This window comes from Pinus tabuliformis, chromosome 9 (assembly GCF_031772625.1).
Source record: "Pinus tabuliformis cultivar Carrire ecotype Pingquan chromosome 9, CPIR1, whole genome shotgun sequence".
NCBI classification, from domain to species: Eukaryota; Viridiplantae; Streptophyta; class Pinopsida; order Pinales; family Pinaceae; genus Pinus; species Pinus tabuliformis.
The window spans coordinates 361,908,162-361,934,127 of NC_142307.1; the positions used below are offsets into that span (position 1 = coordinate 361,908,162).

At 36.0% G+C, this 25,966-nt stretch overlaps 1 pseudogene; it reads left to right on the top strand.

Annotated features, from left to right (window-relative positions):
• The first annotated feature begins 2,468 nt into the window (after positions 1–2,468).
• LOC149148709 (AT-hook motif nuclear-localized protein 16 pseudogene) lies at positions 2,469–4,564 on the top strand (annotated as a pseudogene).
• The last annotated feature ends 21,402 nt before the right edge of the window (positions 4,565–25,966 follow it).

Sequence of the window (25,966 nt, forward strand, 5' to 3'; positions counted from 1 at the left end):
CAAATTTATTAATATTATAGTAATAGTAGAAAAACATAATAATGGTTAAATTAATAAAAAGTAAAATATAATAAAAATAAAAACTTTATATGATTCAATTTGTTATCTTATAATTTAATTTTAAATTTTAAATTTCTATTTAATCATATAAATTATAATAATAATTTATATTAATATTTATTATATTGAAAAAAAATGTGTTGATTCATAGTATATATAATTATATAGAGACAAATTGTACAATATGTAAAAGAAATTTGACTACCAAATGACCATTTATGCAAGTCATCATAAACATTATTTTAAAATAATTTTAAAATATATATTTTTATAGACATTTATTTAAATACACATCTAATATTTTCAAAAATTATAAATTATTTTATTATTCATCCTCATAAAAGAATGTGAAGAGTATATTTCTATTTACAAGTTTTGGTTAGTTTGTTAAATTGGATGCTATGAGAGGCGCTCCAATGATAATCTGACGTTGTAGTGGGGTGGAGGACTCTCAATAATAATAGTAGAAAGTTAATTTTATTAAAAATAGGTAATTAAAATAATAAATTTATTCGATTTGATATGTGATATTGAATTTTGGTTTTAATTTTGTAACTTTTTATTTCAGGAAAATAAATTATAATAAAGATTTATATTGGTAATTATTATATTTGAGAATATTTTATTTAAATTTCATTAACAAACATATTAATAATTAATAATTATTATATATATATATATAACCAATTAATCAATTCTATGTATATATTATTAAAAAATAAAAGAGAAAAAAAATATAAATTATATTGAAGAAAAATGTCCAACTATATGTATTATTAATGTTTTAATTCAAGAAACTCTAAAAAATTGTTTAATTTTCGTCAAAACCCCCTCTGCGCCTCAAGGGTGGGTGGCATCAAGATGCTCGGTCTTGGCTCAACCTTTGCGGATTAAGGAGGAGATCATCATGGGAAGTAAGGACACTATCAAACACACTATAGGTACCCCACCCTCGATTATCTCTCTATGTTGACTAGCACTAAGAATAAAATGAACATAGCTAGGATTAGAAGTAACTCTCATGAGCTTCGGAGTAAGACCGGGCGGTGGTCTACTACGAAAACTCTGTGGGATGATAGAATTTGTTAGATTTGTGATACTAAGGTGGAAGATGAAAAGCACTTCCTTATCTCTTTATGTTGACTAGCACTAAGAATAAAATGAACATAGCTAGGATTAGAACTAACTCGCATGAGCTTCAAAGTGAGACCAGGCGGTGGTCTACTACCAAGACTCCGTGGGATGATAGAATTTGTCAGATTTGTGATACTAAGGTGGAAGATGAAAAGCACTTCCTTTTAGACTATCTGACTCTTGCCCACATCTGCTCTCAATTCCCTATCATCAACCACACCTCCAATCTTCATGACTTATTATGCCAGCCCAACTATAGCAGGCTTCTCTTGTATCACTCTTGCCCACATCGGCTCTCAATTCCCTATCATCATCCACACCTCCAATCTTCTTGACTTATCAAGCCAACCCAACTATAGCAGGTTTCTCTTGTATCACATAAACAAGAGTTTGAAGAATGACAATTAGACTATATTTTTTTGAGATCGATAGACCACATTCACCTTAGTGGACGTTAATCATCATCATCCTCATCAATAAAATAAAAAATAAAATATTTATATATATAGAAATTTAGACTTTATATAAATTTAAATAATATTATTAAAAATTATTATCTATTCATCTATCTCTATATATACTAAATACTAAAAGGAAAGAAATTTCTTATAAACATTTTCTTAAATTTTGTGCTCATACAAAAAAAGCTTATTCTATGTTGATATAATTTAAATACTAAAAAAATTTAGTATGAACGCTACTTTCTTTTTTAATGAATTCTTAAATTTATGTGTTCTTAATATTTTTTTAGTAACTGAGTAATTATGTTAATATTTTAAATTTAGATTATCAATTAAATTTAATTTTAATAATTAAAAAATTATTTATGTTCCTCATTCGATTAAATTCCTACCTTTAACTTGTCTCAAAAAGTAAAAAAAACCGCCCTCCGAGGAGAAAAGCCTCTCCACTTTCTTTCAAATAAATTTGACACTACCGGCGTCTAAACCGGATGCCATTGGAGGCCACCGTTAGGTGACGTAGCTAATGAACAAAAACATTAGACCACTTGGTTGCCCCGGCTACGATAGATGCCCTATGTTCGAGGCAGTCTGCAATGGTCTAAGATGGATGGTACCAGTGATTTGAGAGGAAGTTTAAAGGGTGTCCGTGGCACGATAGAAATTACAGAAAAACCTTTCGAGTGAAAGAGGAGTCAGGATTGTCGGAAATAAGTACAAGGGCGATGACCCCACATGCACATTGCCCCACTCGAAAACCCTAACCCTAACACGCTTTCGAAACCTACCGTCACAAATAAACACCGTCTCTCAAAAACTGCTATACAATGTGGTTTTCTCGTGCACGCACAGCGCAGCAGACACGGTGGTTTTATCCTTTAGGTTCAGTTTTGTTTCCCTTCTTTTCTGCTTCTCAGGAAGATCAGAGGCGACGGGGAAGGCATTCCAGACCAGCTTTATGCTTTGCAAGAATCGAAACCCTACTCGATTGAACGGGGCTGTTTGATCGCATTAGCATACAGAACTAGCAAGGCTTGGTTGGAGTCAGCCAAAAGTTTAAAATTGGATGTCAAGATCGTGTAAGGATTCAGAGAATTTGGTGTAGCGAATTCAGGGACGCAGCCCTGGCAACCCAGTGGTGGGCGGGAAATGGGGCGATGGGGGGAATCGAACCAGGCGCCTATTCAGGGCAAGGGCCTGGGCTTGTTTCCTGTCCAGTGCCCGGAAGTGGCCATGTTGATGGGCTTGAAACGAGGGACTTTCTTATTTCCGAAGAGGAGATCGGCGGCAGCAGCCAATTGAAGAAACGAAAGCGAGAGATTAACAATGGTCACAACAGCGATGCTGAGGGCAAGTCTGACCAGCGCGATGTGCTGGAGGCAGAGACGAGCAGGAGGTCTCGCGGCAGGCCGCCGGGGTCCAAGAACAAGCCCAAGCTCCCGACAATTGTCCACCAGGAGAGCGGCAACGCTCTCAGAGCTGACGTGCTGGAGATCGGTGACGGTTGCGACGTAGCGGAGAGCTTGGCGATGTTCGCACGCAGGCGGCACTGGGGACTCTCCATTCTCAGCGGAAGCGGGACGGTGAACAACGTTACCCTGCGGCAACCGGCCACGGCTAGCGCAATCGTGACCTTGCACGGACGGTTCGAGATCTTATCCCTTTCTGGGGCATTTCTGCCCACGGCGGAGCTTTCTGGGGCTACAGGCCTCACAATTTATGTGGCGGGCGGACAGGGACGAGTTGTGGGAGGGAGCGTGGTGGGCGCCCTGTTGGCCTCCGGCCCTATCGTGGTTATGGCTGCCACATACCGTGTAACCCCTTACGATCGATTGCCCCTAGAGGACGACGAGGAGCAGACCCCTATGCAGCTCCACCCTCCCGGAGGACTTTCCCAATCATTCACTCTGGCGGCACTACAGCAGCAGCAACATATACCTGTTCCGTCAAGAATGCCCGTTTTCAACATTCCCCCAAATCTGCTCGGCAATGGTCAACTGGCTAATGACATCTAGGCCTCGGCACAGCATCCCTGATCCCTGTAATGATAAAAGTGTCCCCTGCTGGTCTTTTTGACAGGTTCACTTAATAGATAATCTCATCCATAGCTTTGTGTACGAATTATATTAGTTAGGGTTTCTTGTGTACAAATTATGCTCAGACTTGTATATAGTCTTTTATTCTGTTCAGGGCAAGTTAGACCTAATTTGGGTTATAAATTCGGTTATGATCATCTCTGTTCCGTTTCAGGTTTACTATAGTCCACTTCTTTTGTTTTGCCGGCTTGTTTGTGTTGGATAATTTTATTCTTTGAACGAGTTCTTCCATTCGGCTCAGAACACTTGTTTAGGTTACTTCTCAATTTGTGTTTTATTTTGTGCTAAGCCACCCAATTCGGAGCATCTCTGAAGCCCTTTGCATGTCTTGATGCCCGTGCTAAAGGCTTGTCTATGCTATTGCAGCTTCTTGCAACAAACTCGAGGCCATGAGACCTGATGGTTATTGAAAGATAATCAACACATGAGAGCTATCTTTTATCCGAGGTGGGGTTTGAGGCCTCTTAACTTCCAGAAACAATATTTTCATACACTGCAAATGTTTTCAGGAACCTCACGGAGGAATTGAGGTGAGCGGCAACTAAGCTTCATATATATTTCGTCACTTCAATGTCCGTGTAAGGAAACCATGCGACCAAAAAGCAGAAAATTCGATGCGACGCTAATCCACGCCTTCAAATTAGGATGAAACATATTTCGATGGTTTTTTGTTTGTCAACACCAAATTAGGATGAAACATATTTCGATGGTTTTTCGTTTGTCAACACGTTTTGGGCAACTTCATGGTGGCAAAACATTTTAGAGGTACTATATTTGGTTTTGGTGGACTATTTTTCTTGAAGGAAAACGAAGGAGGACTCACCCTTCAAAGTGTTCACTCACCAGATATTTAATGGTTTCACGGTTGATTTTTGGTGGTGGAATACTTTTAGAGATTTGTAAACCCTCTTCACTAAAATATCGATAGTGGCTAATAAAATTTCTAGGTCGTGGGTTAATAGAAAGCATCTTATATTATTATTATTATTATATCGTAGGTATTTTTGGTGGTGGAATACTTTTAGAGATTTGTAAACCCTCTTCACTAAAATATCGATAGTGGCTAATAAAATTTCTAGGTCGTGGGTTAATAGAAAGCATCTTATATTATTATTATTATTATATCGTAGGTATTTATGCTAGAGAGTTTAGAACGTGAAAATGAAATTAATATATTTATAGTGTTCAGGAATTAAACTGTAATTTGAATATATTATAATCATACAGATATTTATAGGTTTGGGGTTAAGTGTGGTTGGTCCATATTTATTGAGATGATGATTTTTTTTCTTATCTATCAAACCTTATAAAACTTCATAAAAAAAAATTAGCATTAGAAGTTCCAACATATTTTCACTCAATTTGTTGTGTTTTCTTGAGATATTTTATTTCTGATCTAATTTAATTTTTTTGAAGATTGTGCAATCTGTAAATTAAGGAAATAAAAAAAATCTTTAAACATGGACATCCCCAACTTTGCTTTATGCTTTATTTTAGGTGAAAATTGGCATGTAAGTTTGCATGTAAGTTAATATGAATTACTTGCAAAAATAATGTTATGAATATAGAAAGTCACCACTAACAATTTTCCATCATTAGATTTCACATAAAAATTAATATTAGATGAACCTCTTTTAAAACCACACTTGAGCAAATAACTATCCAGCATGGAAGACCAAGCCCTTGGGGCTTGTTTGAGACCATACAAGGTCTTTTTCAGCTTGCAAACATAATCAGGTTGATCTCATGTATGAAAGTCGTTAGGCTGCTCACTATAGACTCCTTCCATCTTTCCATTTAAAAACGGAGATTTTGGCATCCATGTGATATATCTTAATTTTTTTAAATCCACCAAAAGCCAAAAACATGTGAATTTCTTCTAATCGAGCAATGGGAGCAAAGGTCTCATCAAATTCTAAGCTTTCAATTTGTGCACAATCATTGCAAACTAACCTTGCTTTATTTCATACCACTTCACAATATTAATTCAATTTATTCTGAAGGACCCACTTTGTGACAATAACATTCCTATCTTCTTGTCTTGGAACAAGCTCTCAAGTTTGTTTTTTCAACCTCTTCATACCTTCAACCTATTGTCACCTTGACTAGCCCAAGAAAAATGCTTTGGTTCCATCACGAATAAGAGAGCTACATGTGCTTGTATAATGGGAATTAATAGTCTTCATATTGTTTGAACACTTGAATTTAAATCCCCAACTATTTGGACAGTTGGGTGGTTCTTCTACACATACTTTAAAGGATCTTTAGATTGTGGATGGAGGGGTTCTTCAATATTTTCATCTGAAAATGGCTCATAATCCTTCTTATCATTATTGAGTGGACTATTGGAGCTAATATTTACTAGTTGATAGTCTTCACATTCAATGTTCTCATCCACTTTAGCAACAATAAAATCAACTATTCTCTTTGTATTATTGTTGTAGTATCTATAGCCTTCGTTATTCTATGAGTACCCAAGAAAAATACCTTCATCAGCTATTGCATTAAAATTACCAATTTTTAGATCCTTCTTTTTGGTATAACGCTTGCCTCCAAATAATTTGAAATGGTTGACTATAGTGGGTTTTCTATACCATAGCTCCTATGAGGTTCTGTCATTATCTGGTCTGAAGTGGGCCTTGTTGAAAATCACCATTGTTATGTGAATAGCCCAAAATCCCTGTGGAAAACTTCTTTCTCCCATCATGCTCTAGCCAACTGCTGAACTGGTATATTTTATCTTTGTAATACCCCTCTGTTCCTTATGTTAATGTCTTTCTATCCTCAGAATGGACTATTTTTAGACTTGATGGCTAGAAATCCATGTTGGATTTGAGATGAATGTGAACAATAATGTTATTCTTATGTAATAAATAGATTTTTATCAATAAATAAAATTTTAGAAATTACTTGGGAAAGAAACACTAGAGTTAAGATATTTTTGCCAAGATTTGGAAATTATTATTGGTGGATGAGATAGAAATAAACCTTCCCTTAAATGACTCCTAAAAAACTCTAGGAGGCGATAAATAAGATTTAATAGGATGGGAGTGAAAGAATATTGAATCACTTAGTTGTAGAAAAATAATAAGTATGGCTGGAATAAACTGACGTGGGAGAGAAAGGTTGGGTTTAAATAAAAAGGAAAAACACCTTTTTTGAAAAAGAAAAGAAAGAAAGCCTAGACAGTTGGGTTGGTAGGCCCAAAAAGGTAGGACACTACGAAGATAATCTACTAGGAAGGAAAATTACAAAAGATAGCATTCAGGAATCAATGAGGTTGTTGATTCCATAAGCAAGAAATCTCAGCTTGGGGGGAGCTGGTGGATCAGTTCATGTTAGGGAGGATATTGTTTTTCCAAAGTGCAGTTCCAACAATAGACGCAGTTGGAATGTTCTTGTACCTTTTTATTATGAATATTGGTGAGCTCTGGGATTGCACCAAGAGTGTTTCAATTCCCAAGGGCTCCTCAACTCCATTTATTAAATCAGGGTTCGTACAAACTTCAAGGTGACAGTGTTGTATGCACAGTAGATGGGATTCTACTCATGTCATCCTCAACTAGGACATTTGATCAATAGCATTGCAAGACCATTCCTCCTACTGAATTAGAATGGAAACTAGCTAATGATGGTGAAATTTAGAAGATACCTCTAAGGGACATGCTATTAAATTCCACTTTAAAATGCAATTCAATCAGTTCATGAAAACACAAGAGTTATACTACTTGCAGAAAGGAAACTATATTAACTTGTAACCAACCATCTAGCTACCAAATCTACTTGCAGAAGAGAAGCTAACCTACCAAACCATAACTTAAAATTATATGTATCATCTAACAAGCTCATGTTTGCATATAAATCAATGTTCTATTTGTGCCGAATGTGTGATCATGAAACTAATGTTATTTTGTTTTGTAGTGAAGGAAAAGGAGGGTTTGAAGTGGCTTATGAGCTTCCCTTGATCATGGAGTCACACCTAGGGGTCAACATACTTCTAAGCTAAGTCCAAATTGCATAAAATGTCAAAATTGGTGAGGAAAAATGCTGCTACAGGAAGGTACTAAAGGTGCTTTTCATTGATACAAGAAGTACTGTAATGTTAGAGCAAGGGTGCTGAGAAGGTTTAGGCGGTGGAAACGAAGGTTTCAAGGTATGGCAAGATGGATAGGCATTGATGTAAGTGAATGAAGGGTGCATAAATCCATTATCCAAACCCAAAGCCTCTTGAAGGCATGTTTGGCACTAGGAGAGATGCTCACGGTGGTCTAGGAAAATGATCTTATGACAGAGCTTTTAGGACATAATTTGGGATTCATAAGAGAATGTGTGGTAGCATAAGATGGAGATGGTGAAGGTGCCCTTGCCTGCAGATCCAAACAATCCTACACTCATCACATGCATATGCTCATTTAACATTGACAAAATGAACCAATCAATAGCCAAAAATATCAGTTGAATTTAAATTCTATCGACTCTTATGCCAAAACTCTGATCTAACCACAAGTAAATGCGTAAGCTATAGTAACCATATGAAAAGCAAGATGCCCAACATACATCTTCTTCCAAGAAATCATAAACATAATATTTTTGGGATTGTGGTTAGAAACCCTTCTCATACTCTCATTGAAGATGTGAGGTAGAGGTTAGAGTAACATATTTTTGATGGATTTTTCTCTAAGGAATGACAAGAAACTAATAAGAACTCTGAACTAGAAAGAGATACAAATATACAAGAGGGACCTAATCCATTGGGGTTGGGCCCAAACCCAAGAGCCTTAGCCCTCTAGAGCTAATTGAGTGATGAAACAATAAGCAACTTCTCATTATCATTGCATCGATGTCAAATACATCATACAACAATAAAAAATAATGGCGCCAAGTACTTGATCAAAATAGCTACCTAGATGAAAACAAAACTCAAATCCCAATGTGCTCTTTCACATGTTTATTTATATAAGAGGGTAGCTACTAGCATCTCCCTATAAAGTAGGAATGTTTGTCTCCCATAACTCGAGAATGGTGGATCTTGTTCCTCGTTAGCTACACTTGCTTGGTTGCCCATGACCTTGTATTTCTTCATTGTCAATGACCTCAAGCTGATGAGAGAGTGTTGTGATATATGGCAGATTGAAAGAGCTAAATAGGTGTACTACCTACTAGAATCTCTCACCATTGTCTACTCTGAGCCCCTGCATAGAAATAATCTAAAAAATGCTCTATTTCCTGCAATTAAATCATATTGGGCCACATGACATAGAAATCATATTTTACCCTTCTCACTAAGCATAATTTAACAAAAAATGTAAATAAATCTAAGAAAGAGATAGTTCTAATGCTAGAGGATGGCATCATGACCCTCATAATGTGCCTATTAGTGAGCCTCATCATCACCCCTCTACTGAATTTTTTTCTCATCCTGTGAGCAACTCAGTCATCTATGTGCATCTCATTCATGGCCCTCATGACCTCCTTGACATTCGAGGGTTCCTCAGATGGTTTTCCTTCTTGTGGATAGAAACATGCATTTTTTCTATTTATGTCTAGTCATTTTGCTCTGTTAGGGTCCCATAGTGATAGGATTCATAATTTTGAATTGGTTAATTTTGAGCCTTGTAATATTGTAAATACCTTTGCTTTCTGCAAATGTTTTCCATATTAAAAATTTAACAAATGTAAAGAGGGTATGTCCTAAAAGAAACATCAAAGGACAAAAAGAATAAGGAAATATCAAAAAATGAAAAAAATATGAACCCCAAAAACAAAAATAAATCATGGAAGTGTGCAAGTCTAAATGTCACTACTATTTAACTGCTTTACTGTTTTAAAATAATAGTTGTGTGTAGCTTGTCATACATGCCACAACCCATGGTAGTCAAATTATTTAATCTTGGCTATTTCATGCATTCAATTTTATGTTTATAATTAGAGAATAAAATATGACCAAACAACTTAATCTTGGCAGATCATTAGATAGGTAGAGAAAATGAAAGGAGCTCATCAGTTTAATCTGAGTTGTTGGATGATATAAGGTTAGAATTAGATAGTTTACTTTCCAAAAGAAAAATGAATGATAAGGGTCGGCTAGCCTAAATGCACCCAAATAAAATGAATAAAAAATGGTAGGGTAAGTAATGGGTAAGTAGAAGAAAGGTTGTTGAAGTATAAAGTTGATTGGATAAAATCACATTTATCATGCTTTGTTATATGTTTCAATGTTCATGAGCATTTAAGAAGGCAAAAACAATGGTTTACAAGTTCATTTAATTAACTTCCCTTCATTCTTTTCACCCCTTACTAATCTCCCCATCCACAAGTAAGTTCTAGTACTTAAAACCCTTCAATTCATAAAGGCTCAGACCATTTCTCTAACTTTTGGCGGGATCAAACCCTCGGCTTAATGAATTATGGATATCAAGTGTTAGAATTCCCTTCACAAAATTCATTTCCCTTCATTACCCTAATAAAACCCCTTTTCTTAAGGATAAACTTCAGTTTTCTAGAAAAAGTAAATAACCCCAATTTAAAATTCCATTTCATTCAAAAAACCCACAAAAAGATTTTATCGTAAGTATAAATTTTATGTGAATAAAATGCACAAATGTTACATTATGCTTAGTGGTATGTTCACTCCGCACATTTCATTTCATATTAATTTTTAACATAATACTATAGTTCCCAATATACCTTTTCCCTTATGTAATTAAATCCCCTATATAAATATCCCAACCCTTAGTTTGGTTACAAACTATACTTTATCTCATATTCCTGACAAAACCCACTTAATACACCAATGTGCGGTAAAGCTAAATTAATCTTGTCGTTTAGCCCTGACTGATCATTTAATCCCATGATAAAATCATAATTAATCCCAAATTGCCAAGGATTAAAGCCCTTGGGCCCTGTGAAACCTATGCTCATATCATCCGCACGCATCCCTTGCCTGACTATCATCCGATCATAAGCGCCAACATCTGAGGGTCCACAGCCATATCGGGTTCACCCGATGTCGAACCATTACCCGCATGATCAAGTGGTTTTGCCCAGCCCCATCTCTGCTACCTGTCAAACGTTGGCATAGATCGGGTGACACCTCCTAAATATCGCCTCCTCCATGAAAGCAGTGCGATGGCTTGGGAAACCACCTCCTCGCCAAGCTCGGAAAACCGCCCACTGTTCATTCATAAATTACCTGCCAGAAAGTGACCGTTGCTCAATAAAAAGGTTGAGAAGCCCTCGTTCACCTTTTTCACTCATTTTTTGTGTAAACCTCTGAAAACGATTGCGACACCTGCAAACACTGAATTCACCCATTAAACTCCAATTTTATTCCCAAAGAAGCTGCAGAGACCCCAATCAACCTCTAAGTCCGTAACAGAGCCATTCAAATTTCTGCAGTTGCTGAGAACACTGAATTTGAAGCTAATTCACCCAATTCCAGGTATTTGAAGACGAATTTACGAGACAACCCTTTCAATTTGCAAATGTTCAATCTTCAAAAGTATTTTAATTAAGTAATATTAATTGAAATTACTTTAAATTCAAAGTGCACACCCAAACCCTTGTGAAAGCTTCCAGTTTCCTTCAAAACCTCTTGATAAAACTGTATTGCAAAATTCAAATCCACAAGAACTGAATTATGGCTGCCCTTGTCGCCATGGATGTCAGACCTATCACAACTCCCCATTTGGACCTTAACCACCTTCCCCGACGGATAAGGATTTTCAAATAAGAGACATAAGTGAATATGAAGTCTTGCTCAAAATTGATTATTTGAGGAAAGACAGATATCTGAACCATTCTGATGAAATTAGCCTTTGGGAATCCAATTTGCTCAAATACTAGTTTCCCAAAGTACATATTTTTCATGAAATTGTCCATATGTGCCATGCCTGTTACATTCCCAACCAGAGAGCTATAATGTCCCCTGACCAAAAGGTTTTGTTCACAATTACAGCTGAATTAATTAATGAGATGTTGAAAATCCATCCAGGTCCAAACCTGACCCCACTCTCCATTGGGGATTTTTTAGACCTGTGCAACAAGTTGACTCCCTCTAGACTCGCCCAAATATTCCAAACTTTCATTGTAGATGAGCAGCACATTCCTAAAGATGCCCCTCCATATGTTTTTGCCATTTTCTATGAAAGGGGAAAGCATATTGTCACTATGATATCATGTATTTTGGGTTGTAGCACATATGAATTTGTTGATGAGCTAGTCCTAGCCTTCATGTCCATTTTCACCCCATGAAATCCTCTTGCTACTTTGTACAATTATGCCAAATTCATAGCTAAAAGGATGCATGAAAAATTTACCAGAATGCACAATCAAAGAGTATTCAAATACTCATCTGTACTTTACCATATATTTTTGTATTATCAGTCAGATAGATTTCGCTTCACCCTCCAAAAGTTGGATACCAAAGGACAACGCAGGTCTGTCATATTTTGGACACCACTTTTTCACAAGTATTCATCACCATACACGTATACAGACTTCATTGACTCTTTTTTCCATCCAGTCATAACCACGCTGACAAGAAGCCCTCCACCTAGAATAAGTCAAGAAATCAAAAGATTCCTCCGATTGTCCAAACAAAGTAAAGTGGGAGATTGGTACCTTTACCAAAACCACACTGAAATAAGAATCTATGGTTGCCAGCTTGCCCCATACAAACTACCAAAATACCTACCCATGAGGTTATTTTTTCTAGAGTATTATAGGCAGATAATGAACTCTGATGAAGTCAACTTTGTCTCAGCCAAGAAAAGAACTCAGTTCAAAGTAAAAAATTAGTTAGGCCCTTTCATTTGCAATTCTAGAGAAGCAGGGCAGGAAGCAGATCAGATTCAACAAAAAATGAAGTTCCAAAATAGTTTCATGTGGAGATATGACACTCAAGGGTTTATGAACAAACTTAGACAAAAGGTCAAATTGGGGCCTTACATTCATCACCCCATACCGGAGATAGAAAGATATGCCAATCAATCTAAGTGGTTGGAAAACACTCTCATAGATAGGGATAGTACAAATGTAGATGTTGAAAATACCTTGTGTGATTTAGAAAGATAGCTTGATGAAAGCTCATTCCTGTAGGTACCACAACAAGAATGAACCATGAGTAACCCTGCTATTTTGCACACTCCTCCGAATGAGGAAAAGAATCCCACGAGGCAGAGAGAGGGAGCATCCAGTTTAGGTATAGACACTTCAAATCTACAGTATGATGCTAACCAGGACAAAAGGCGAAGGCTCAATCCTGTTTCAGAACAGGAATACACAAAAGGCTCAACAGAAGTAACTAATTCTGAGTTAGACATGAGCAAGGACACAACTCGATTTGGAGAAATATAGGGCCCATTTGCATCACACACTCAGATGTTAGAAAGACAGCTCAATGTAGAAGTCTACTCTTTTAGTAGGCATATTGGTAATGATAAGGACATAAAGGAAAGGTTTAGGGAAATCAAGACGAGAAATGATAAACTGAAGGCACAGTCTTATGCACAGTATCTCAAGCTTACACCTAGCAATCGAACCAGGTTGATGTTAGCTTTTGACATCAAAGAAGGAAAGATGCAAATGTCCTTCATAAAGCCAACTGTACAACAACCAAGAAGATTAGTAGATTTCAATAATATTGATTTTGAGGTATTGGCATATTCATCCCATTGACCAAATTGAGTTTCACAAATAGGTTGGAGAAATGATTTACTCCACCCTTACAGGAAACTCCATAGCTGCCGATCAGTTGCAGAATTCATTGAACAACATTTCAGCCCAGTATCAGTTGGAGAAGGCCTCCTCACTGGCCAAAGACACTAGAATCAAGTCTTTTGAAGACTTAGTGATTGAATTGGGACATGATCCCAAAGACATCAAGTCTATTGAACCACTGATCAAGAAAAAGAATGATAACATTGTAGCACTCAAAAAGCAATTGAAGATACCTCAACTGCAGCTTCCCTAGACAACATAAGTCTTCAAAAATCAAACTAGGCATGAAGAGTTGATGGAATTAGTCATCAAATTAAATGATGAGTTAAGGGATATAGAGAAGGAATTGGATAGATTAATCCAATTGAAGCAAAGTGATCTTGGCACTACATCAGTGAATGACATCCCAACAGTCACATCGATTGTTCCTTCCACATTGGTAGCCTCATTGGCTCCTACGGCTCCTATGGCCGTAACAGAAGCAGTTTCCACAGAGTCTACATCAGCAACAAGTACATCATGTGAAGAAGCATCAAAGTTAGTTAAATCTATGGAAGAAATGTCCATACATGGAACAGAGATGAAAAAGCTCAAAGAAAAGGTGACAAGCTTGGAAACTGATTACAAGCTTGCCAAAATCATGCACAAAGAAGAAGTGCAAAAAGCTGCCATGATGAGTGAGATATTAAAAGACATGGAGAAGGGCCTAACATTAAAGGAATCCCTTGGGAAGGCTAAAGAACTACTATGGGCCAATATTATTGACTCTGTCAATGATATTTGGCTATCTATTTAGGTGATTTTTGAATAGATAGATTTGATAAAGATGGCTACAAAGGCCATCCAAAGAGTAAAAGAAGAATTAGGAGAAATGCCAGAAGATGCTACCAGAATTATCCAGTTCCTTAACAGTAAAAATAAGTATGAGCTTCAAGAATTGGAAATAGAGGACAGAACAGAGACAATTTTGGAGGTGAGAAAGGTCCTCTCCAAGAGAAATTTAATGCTAAACTTGGAGGACAAGTGTCAGAATATGCAGGTAGCCATTGGTAGATTTGTGGCTAAGTTTGAAATTTTGAGAGAGAAAGGGTTACCTAGTCCCTTAGTGATAAATGACAAACTCATGACACAACAGGATTACAACAGAAAGATTAAAGAGCTAGAAAAAGAACAGGTCAATACATCATCAATCAAGCATTGCCAACATGCAAACTACTCTACCAGACATTTGAAAACTTATTTTACCTCTAGCATGAGGTAAAAGACTTGTTTATCAATAAGCCTACTTTTTCCAAGTACACTAAGGAAGATGAAATATATAGGAGGATGCTAAAAATCCAATTACCTCATGCTGAAGCATGAGAGAAATCGACCAATTTACTCTAAGAAATATGTAGTAAAAAGGTTAAAGTATAGTAAAAGTAAAACAACCAGGTAAAAGGATGAAGACATGTCACCAGAGTTAAAGAGTATCAGTGTGAAAGTGTATCAGATAAAGGCCTACAGTAAATGAAGCTTCCAACGTGAAAGATCAAACAACAAAGCAACATAAAGAGCTAAAATTAAACCATAAAAGCCAATGGTACCAAAATAAAATGGACAGCATGAAGCAGTTCAATAGTTGTCTCTATCTTCTTGCAAGAAGATATTTTTATTTCCTAGATTAAATCTCAGATTAGTTTGAGATATTTTGTAATTTTTTTTTTATATAAATAATTCACAATTTGAAGTATGTAGTGTGGATTCTATTAGACATTTCTATAGACTTTTTGATCAAGAAGACCCAGAAGCTTATTGTCTTAGTTGATGAGCCAGCAAGATGGATTGATTAATAAAGATCATTCTATTCCAAAGATTCATGTGTTGAGCGAGTTTCAGACAAGTATTTTCATGTGTTTTTGTCATTTTCTCAAAGTTATTCATAATCTAATATGTGTTTCAATCTAAATGCTATATCTAGACTGATATTTTAGAACTTGTTTAAATCACACTCTATTTTAACAGTTAAGCATTTGAATGTTTTCTTCTGATATTTAAATTAAAGAATTCTTAATTTCTCTTTAGTTTAACTTGATTTCATAAATAATCCAGGTTAAAGGATTCTTAACTGCCCTTTGATTTCGATTACCCCTTCCTTCCTCATTCATTATTCGGGTCTAAGAAACCTTAACTGCTCTCTCACCTCGAGTGAAACCATTTCACCCCTCTGTCTCAAACATCAAAAATACAATTTGCTATATTGCCAATGGAACATCCCCTTTAGTGAAGTGTATCCAGCCTTTCTTCCTTATGAGTTGACTCCATAGCTCAATAGTCCAAAAGACATCAATTTATCCATCTTTTTAATAGATCCTGCCACCCAATTTCAAACAAATCAAAACCCCTTGAACAATCATAGCTAGCCTAAAACATCTTAACTAAAACAAAGTTAAAACTTAAAGAGAGATCCCCCTCTGAGCATCAGGAAGGTTAAGTCCTGATCTCCAAAAGTGGATAGTGGTTACATTTGGTTTTTCCTTCTTACTGCTTCAAATGAATTATTAGAGTGATAACATTTCTGGCAACCACACTGGAGAATTTGATCCTCAATCTCATATAAACTTTATAGGAAACCTTCAATCAAATCTTGAGCCCCTTAAGGTCATTACCCGAAGTAAGTTTTCAGAAAATTTCTTAAAAACAATTTAAAACTTAAAATTCTGGCTCCTAAAAAGATTCACTATGCTAGTGCCAATCCAGATCCAAACCCTGCAACTGTAGTGGATAACCCAGAGAGGGTTTTAGGACAACCTAGAACAACAGAAGCTCAAGCCAGTAGTAGTCAGTTAGACATAGCCAATTCACTCCCTGAGGTGTTTTCAACTTTAGAAGAAGTCCCTTTTGATTTTTCATTTGACCTCTCACTATTTAGAACCAAATCTGAGAATGATATCCATGAAACAATTTTAGACCCTGAGTTTACTCAACTCATAGAATAAAAAGGGTTATTCATCCTAATTTGGAAAAAATTGTCTTAGATGCTTTGAACAAATTAGAAGCCTTGAACTCTACGTTGATTAGTAATATAGATAGTTCTTATCTTCAGCAATCTGTAGAGCTAGCTGCCCTTACTGCTATTGTATCTCAAATTTGTTCACAATCATCACTCACTGTAAATCCACCTTCCTTTACCACAACTTCCTCAATTGTATCTACCACAATTTTGTCACCTAAATCACCTATTGATCACTCATCTTCATCATCATCTAGTTCACCTCCAGTAGTTTCAAGCCCTTCTTCAACCACCTCAACTTTACCCCTCAGTCAAACTAGAATCACAGCAATGGCAAACAGATATGTTCGTCTTGTTTTACCTACCCAACTTCATTCTATTCCTGCATATTATTAGAGTAAGATTTTCCTGTTTGATACTACTAGTCATTACCCTGCCCAACAACATGTAAATAAGATGTCTGACTTTTCTAAATTTCATGAAATAGATGAGGCAGATGTCCAAATGAGACTCTTTGCCCAAACTTTAATTGGTGATGTCAAGAAGTGGTTTAAATCCTTTCCTGCCAACCACATTGCAGACCTAGAAAATTTTCAAAGGTTATTCATTGATAGACGGGAAAGAAAAAAGAACCCATTGCAAATACTTTTTGAATATGACAATATTAGGAGAGCTCCCAACGAGTCAGTTCAGGACTATTGCACTAGGTTTAATAATATCTATAATGCAATTCTAGCCAACATTAAGCCTCCTCCTGACCTATCATTAATTAAGTTCCTTAATGATTTTGATGTTGATATGTGATACCAGCTAAGGGAAAGAAATCTTGAAACCCTTGAACAAATGCAGAGTAATGTTGTTAGTGTAGAAGCCAACCTATTAGCTAGGAAAGAATGAATGAGGAATGAAAAGAAAGTTGTATTTAAAGAAGAAGCTTCAACTTCAGATGGAAAAGTAGATGTTTTAGCTAAAAGTTTAGAAACAATTATGGATAGGTTAGACATCATGGATAGGAAAAAATCAGTGGGAAAATCAATAGCAACAACCCCCAATATGAAACCCAAATTTTAGGAAGAACCCTAATGTTGCAAAAAATGCTACACGAGACCAATAGATTATGCCACCCTTCTAAGAAAAATATGTTGAGGAATCACAAAACCAAGAAGCAAAGGATGATACCCAAAATAAATTACTACAAACCATAGAGGAAGACACTGTTTTTCTTACTCAAGAAGAACAAGAGTTATATATGCTTCAACAGTTACAGTTAGAATCTGGTGAATATATTGATTTTAAACAAGGGTACGAATCAGCTATATATGAGGTACATAAACAATATAGCTTGAGAAGTAAGAAGAATAAAGAGACTCCCATTAAAAGATCCATCCAAACTCAGAGTAAGATAATAAGAGGAACTCTAGTTAAAAAAGTATTGCGAATTCTCACTACGGGAACACTTGAAACTTCAACCCCTAGGATTGTAGATATAACCTTTAATGAAACCCAAACAAAGCCAATCATTGAAAACAATCAAGATAAAAGAGATCAAGGTAAAATAGTACAAACATAGAATGAAATACCTACCACTGAGAAACAGGATAAAGAAACTCAAACTGCACACATTAAGGAAGAGCTGGATCAAGCAAACAGACCTTAGCTCCCTTTCAATATTAAAAATGAAATAGCTAAATTAAAGATATCAGTTCCTTTAACTGAACTGGTAAAAAATGAAACTTACAGGTCACAAATAACTGAGACTTTGAACATAGGAGATGGAGAGGATTCTATTAATTTAAATGATGACCAGCCTGAATTGTTGTTTGGCCCTGAGGCCAATGGAATGCATCTGCAAGGGGGATTTATTCTATTTTACATCTGCCTAAATATTCATGATAAAAAATTTCATAAAACTATGTTGGAATCAGGAGCATCCCACAATCTCATGCCAAAATCAATAATGGAAAGATTGAACCTAGACATAACCAGGCCTTATAAGGATTTATTTTCTTTTGACTCTATCCAGGTTAAATGCCTTGGTCTGATCAAAGAATTATGTGTGACTCTTATCTAGTGCCCTGCAAAGAGCATTATAATGGACATTGTAGTTGCATATATCCCACCAAAATATGGAATTCTACTATCTCACTCATGGGGACCAAAACTGCAGGGGTCTTTGCAGTTGGATATGTCTTATGCCACCATATATTTTTTGGCCAACCAAGAAAATTATATAGGGCAACATTGATGAAGTACATGGTTAGTAGTGAGGAGAAGCCCCAAAACGTTCCCATATACTCCATGCACTTAGACATGGACTCCTTCATCTTATACAATGTAGAAACTGATAAAAAGAAAATCATAGCCAAAGAGCTTAAGTACAGAATAGCTGATAGTGAGAACCTATTCCATGAGTCACTTTGGCATTTAGACATTGATGGGTCCATAAATAGCTTAGGAGCTGGTGCAAGAGTCTAGATCCATAATATGGAAAACAACCATGCTGAGGGTCATGCTTTCAAATTGAAATTCAAATGTACCAATAACATGAAAAAATATGAAGCCTCGCTTCTAGGGTTATAATTGGTTAGGAAATTGGGAGCCAAAAGAGTTTTTGTCATGGGAGACTTAGAGCTGATTATGAAATAAATCAGTCGTGAATATTCTTCAACAACCCTAGGCTTGGTAAATATAGAGATATTGTTTTAGACTTGGTCAAGGACCTCCTGGAATCAAACTTTGTTGCCATTCCAAGAAAACAAAACATGCAGGCCCATCGTCTAGCTACCTTTGCTGGTACATGTAAACTTCCATTCCAGCCAAGCCACCAGTACAATGCAAAGGTAAGACACAAGCTTGTTATACCAAAAAACCTTATGTATTGGCAGATCTTTTCCGAGGACTCTCAGATCTATGATTTCATGAACAATGAAGGTTAATTTCTAAACTCTAAGATAGATACTGACTCCACAATAGACATTAATGTAGAAATAAGTTTAGATGTAAATCCTTTTTATGTACATAAACCAACTAAATTTACTAAGGTAGAAATAGATAGTTTAGAGAATGTAGAGATACATGAAATAATGGATAATGATCCTGAGATTCTTAATTGAAAGATAATTTTTTACCTAAAGGGTTGGTACCTTTAGAGGATTTGTTTGACTCTAATGATGTAGCTAGAAAGCCCAAGATGGAACCTCTAAGAGCTAACATAGAAGAATTTAATATAGGAAGTGAAGGTAATCCAAAGCTCATCAAGATATCTAAAGCATTTCCCCCCAAGGAAATGTCAAATATGTAAATATGTTTAAAGAGTTCCAGGATGTATTTGCATGGAGTTATGAAGACTTAAAATCTTATGACACTAGCATAATCCAACACAAAATACCTCTACAAGAAGATCATAAACCTTTAAAACAAAAACTTAGAAGGATAATCCAAATTCTTATGCCAACCATAGAAAAAGAGGTTAAAATAATGTTTGATGCTCAAATAATAGCACCCATTAGATACTCAGACTGGATTTCAAACTTAGTTACAACTAGGAAGAAGACAGGTGAAATTAGACTTTCTGTAGATTTTAGAAACTTGAACAAGGTTTCTTTAAAATACAACTATCCCTTACCGAAAATGGACCATAAATTGCAAAGGGTAGTGGGCTCATCTAGGATTTCGTTGTTAGATGGATTCTATGGCTATAACCAGATATTAGTCCAACTTGAGGACCAACCCAAATCTGCGTTTACTACTCCTTGGGTTACCTTCACGTATTTGAAGATGCCCTTTGGATTAATGAATGCAGGTGCCACATTTCAAAGAGCTATGGATATAGCTTTTTCCTAAGAAATCCACGATTTCTTAGTAGTATACAAGGATGACATCACGGTTTTCTCCAAATCTGACAATGACCATGTAGACCACCTCAGAAAAGTATTTATGAAATGCAAGAAATTTGGGATTTCTTTGAATCCTAAAAAGACACTTTTCAGTCTAGAAGAGGGAAAGTTGTTAGGACACATCATATCTAAATATGGGATTAGGATAGACCCTACAAGAATAGAATCCTTTTTGACCATTTCCCATCCCCGAAACATAAAAGAGCTACAATCATTTCTAGGTAAGTTTAATTTTCTTAGGAGATTCATCTCAAATCTAGCAGAATTAATTAGGGAATTAAATAACATGCTTAGAAAGGACATATCAATTAACCGGACATTGGAGGCCAAACAATCCTTTGAGCTATTAAGCAAACATTAACAAGGACTCCAGTCTTGATTAGTCCTCGCTTTAGCAAATATTTTATTATTTTTTCATTTTCTTTAGAACACACCAGTGCAACAATCTTGCTGCAAAATAACAATCAAGGATATGAACAACTAATAGCATTCTTTAGTAAATCCTTAAGAGATGCCACACTAAAATACAATATAATGGAAAAATAGGCATTAGCTTTGGTTAAAGCTATCAAAGATTTTAGAGTATACATTTTGTACTCTCACATCATTACTTATGTTCCAAACTCTGTAGTTAAGGACATTTTGACTCAAAATGGGCCTGAAGGAAAAAGAGGCAAGTGGATTGCCACAATATTGGAATATGACATAGAGATAAAACCTACCAAGCTCATCAAAGGCCAAGGTTTAGCCAAACTCATGGTTGAATCAAATTGTTAGGCCCTTGATATCAACTTCATTAATGCTTTGGATGATCAGGAGGAGATGGCGACACCACAAATCAGTGAACCTTTTATTGATTCACCATGGTATGCAGATATTACAATTGTATTACTAAATTTACAAGCTCTTCCTGGACTGACAAGAACTAAATCTAGATTCTTAAAAATGAAGTCGTTGAGATATTGTGTTATAGATAATATATTGTTTTGGAAGGACAGTAGTTGTATTCTCTTAACATGTTTATTAAAAGATGAAGCTTACAAGATTTTGCAAGAGTTTCATGTAGGGGACCGTGGAGGACACTTGTACTAGAAGAGTACTGCTGATAATATTCTAAGGGTTAGTTTCTACTGGCCTACTTTGTTTGCAGATGTCAAAAAACATGTGACCTCCTATCATAAATTCCAGATTTTTGAGGGAAAAAGGAAACTTTTACCCTTGCCTCTTAACCAATTTCCACTGAGATTCCATTTCAACAATGGGGGGTAGACTTCATTGGAGAAATACACCCCCCATCCTCAGCTCAGTATAATTGGATTCTAACAACCACATACTATTTTACCAAATGGATAGAGGCCATACCTTCTAGGCAAGCCATGGACACTGTCATAATCACCTTCCTAGAAAGTAATATCCTTTCAAGATTTGGGTGTCCGCAGAAGCTCATTATTGATAATGCAGCAGCCTTTAAGTCCAAAAGAATGATAGATTTCTGTAATAAATACCATATCACCCTTGGACATTCCACAGCCTATTGCCCTCAAGGGAATAGACTAGCAAAGTAATCCAACAAAAGCTTGGTCAATATTATCAAAAAGTTAATGGAGGATAATAAAATGACATGGAATAGGAAGTTAGTCAATGCCTTATGGGCAGATAGATTGACTACTAAAAAGTCCATTGGAACATCACCCTATAAGCTAGTTTATGGGATGGATGTAGTTTCCCCATCATCCTTGGGAGTGATAGCTCAGGAACTAGAGGAGGAATTGAATGACATTCAAAGAAGAATAAACCAAAATATACACCTGCAATAGACCAGAGAACAGGTTTATGTAAAAACACAGATAATCCAGGAAAAAATCAAGAAATCCTTTCACAAAAAGACTAAATCAGATGATTTTCACATAGGAGACAATGTCCTCAAGTGGGATTTAAGGAGGGAAGATAAAGGGAAGTATGGAAAATTTGATTTTCTATGGCAAGGGCCTTATGTCATTTTTGGCTATAGAGGCAACAATGCCTTTTTCTTGAGAAACATAGATGAATCAGATCTACCATGAGGACCTGTTAATGGTAGGATGTTGAAGCACTACTTTTCCACTGACTTACAATCATTCATTTTATTTTCCATCATTGTACATAACATTGCAGAGTGTAGATTGGATTCAATGGTAATCCTTTGAAGTTGAAGCCCATAGATAAGGCCCTAAGCTTTAAAGGATTTACTGTCGTAAGTATCAATAATGTAGATTCACAGAAGGACACTTTGCAAGGTAACTTCAGCCACAATTCCAAGGCTGTTGGTGTTTAGAGTTGTTGACATTTCACTAGGAAATGCCACCCCCAAGTGGAGCCACTGTTAGGGTCCTATGGTGATAGGATTCATAATTTTTAATTGGCTAAGTTTGAGCCTTGTAATATTGTACATACCTTTGCTTTCTACAAATGTTTTCCATATTAAAAAATTTAAAAATGTAAAGAGGGTATGTATTAAAATAAACATCAAAGGACAAAAAAATTATGGAAAGATCAAAAAATGAAAATAAATATGAACCCCAAAAAGAAGAATAGATCATGAAAGTGTGCAAGTCTAAATGCCACTACTATTTCACTACTTTATTGTTTTAAAATAATATCTTTCTGTAGCTTGTCATACATGTCACAACCCATGGTAGTCAAATTGTTTAATCTTGGCTATTTCATGCTTTCAATTTTATGTTTATAGTCAGAGAATAAAATCTAACCAAGCAACTTAATATTGGCATATCATTAGATAGGTACAGAAAATAAAAGGAGCTCATTAGTTTAATCTGAGCCCTTGGATGATATAAGGTTATAATTAGATAGTTTTCTTTTCAAAAGAAAAATGAATGATAAGGGTCTACTAGCCTAAATGCACCTAAATGAAATGAAAAAAAAATGGTAGGGTAAGTAATGGGTAAGTAGAAGAAAGGTTGCTTAAATATAAAGTTAATTGGATAAAAGCACATTTATCATGCTTGATTATATGTTTCAATGTGCATGAGAATTTAAGAAGGAAAAAAAAATTGTTTACAAGTTCATATAATTAACTCCCCTTCATTCTTTTCACCCATTTACTTACTAATTTCCCCATCCACAAATAAGTTCTAGTACATAAAATCCTTCAGATCATAAAGGCTCAGAGCATTTCTCTAACTTTTGGTGGGACCGGACCCTCAGTTTGATGACTTATGGACATCAAGTGTTAGAATTTCCTTCAAAAAATTCATTTCTCTTCATTATCCTAATAAAACCCCTTTTCCTAAGGATAAACTTCATTTTCCTAGGAAAAGTAAATAACCCCAAGTTAAAATTTCATTTCATTCAAAAACCCCACAAAAAGGTTTTATCCTAAGTATAAAGTGTATGTGAATAAAATGCATGAATGTTACATTATGCTTAGTGGTATGTTCACTCCACACATTTCATTTCATATTAATTTTTAAAATAATACTATAGTTCCCAATATACCTTTTTCCCACATATAATTAAATCCCCTATGTAAATATCCCAACCGTTAGTTTAGTTATAAACTATACTTTATCCCATATTCCTGAAAAAACCCACATAATACACCACTGCGCAGTAAAGATAAACTAATCATGTCATTAAGCCTAGCCTGATCATGTAATCCCATGATTAAATCCTAATTAATCCCAAACCACTAAGGATTAAAGCCCCTCGGCCCCTTGAAGCCTATGCTCATATCATTCATGCACATCCCTTGCCTGACTATTGTCCGATCATAGGTGCCCACATCTGATGGTCCACAGCCATATCGGTTTCATCCGATGTCCGACTGTTACCCGCCCGATAAAGTGTTTTTGCCCGGCCCCATCTCTGCTACGTGTCAAGCATTAGCATAGATCAGGTGACCCGTCCTAAATACTGCCTCCTCCATGAGAGCAGTGTGATGGCTTGGGAAGCCACCTCCCAGGCAACCTCGAAAAACCACCCACTGTTCATCCATAAATTACCCACCAAAAAGTGATCATTGCTCAATAATAAGGATAAGAAGCCCTATTTCGCCTTTCTTTGCTCATTTTCTATGTAAACCTTTACAAACCATTGCGACAACTAAAAACACTGAATCCTCCCATTGAACTCCAATTTTACTCATTAAGAAGTTGTAGAGACCGCAATCAACCTCTCAGTCCGTACTAGAGCCTCTCAATTTTCTATAGTTGCTGAGAACACCAAATTTGAAGCTAATTCACCCAATTCCAGGTATTTGAAGATGAATTTTCCAGACAACCCTTTCAATTTGAAAATGTTCAGTCTTTAAAAGTATTTTAATTAAGTAAAATTTATTAAAATTACTTTAAATTCAAAGCACACACCCAAACCCATTTGAAAGCTTCCAGTTTCCTTCAAAACCTCTGAATAAACATGTATTGCCAAATTCAAATCCACAAGAAGTAAATTATGGCTACCCACATTGCCATGGATGTCAACGTATCACAACTCCCCATTTGGACCTTAACCACCTTCCCCTGGCGGACAAGGATTTTCAAATCAGACACACAAGTGCATATGAAGTCCTACTCAAAATTCATTGTTTGAGTGAAGACAAATATTTGAACCATTCCAATGACATTGGCCTTTAGGAATCTAATTTTCCCAAATACCAGTTTCCCCAAGTACATATTTTTCCTGAAATTGTCCATATGTGCCATGCCTATTACATTCCCAGCCATAGGGCTATAATGTCCCCTAAACAAAAGGTTTTGTTCACAATTACAGCTGAATCAATTAATGAGATGTTGCAAGTCCAACCAGGTCCAAACCTGACCCCACTCTCCATTGGATATTTGTTAGACCTATACACCAAGTTTACTCCCTCTAGACCAGCCCAAATATTCCAAACCTTCATTATAGAAGAGCAGCACATTCCTAAAGATGCCCCTCCATATGTTTCTGTTATTTTATTTGAAAGGGGTAAGCATATTGTCACTATGATATCATGTATTTTAGGCTGTACCATAGATAAATTTGTTGATGATCTCATCCTAGCATTCATGTCTATTTTCACCCCACAAAAGCCTCCTGCTACTTTGTAAAATTATGCTCAATTCATCACTGAAAGTATGCATGAACGGTTTACTAGAATCCACAATGAAAGAGTATTCAAATACACATCTGTACTTTCCCATATGTTTTTGTATTATCAATCAAACATATTTCCCTTCACCCTCCAGAAGTTGGATACCAAAGGCCATCCTAGGTCTGTCATATTTCGGACACCACTTTTTCACAATTATTCATCACCATACACCTATACAGACTTCGTTGACTCTTTTGTCCATCTAGTCATGACCATGTTGGCAGGAAGCCATCCACCTAGAATAAGTCAAGAAATCAAAAGAGTCCTCCAATTGTCCAAACAAAGTAAAGTGTGAGATTGGTACCTTTACCAAAACCCATAGGGGCTTCACTGGGGGACCAATACCATAGGACGTGGGTTCTTATTGGTGGATATTTATTAAGGAAAAAATGACATAATATAATGGGGGATATATAGGGGTAGAGGGTTTTTATATTGGCAGGTATAAAAAATGGAGCGTAAAGTTAATGAAAAAATAT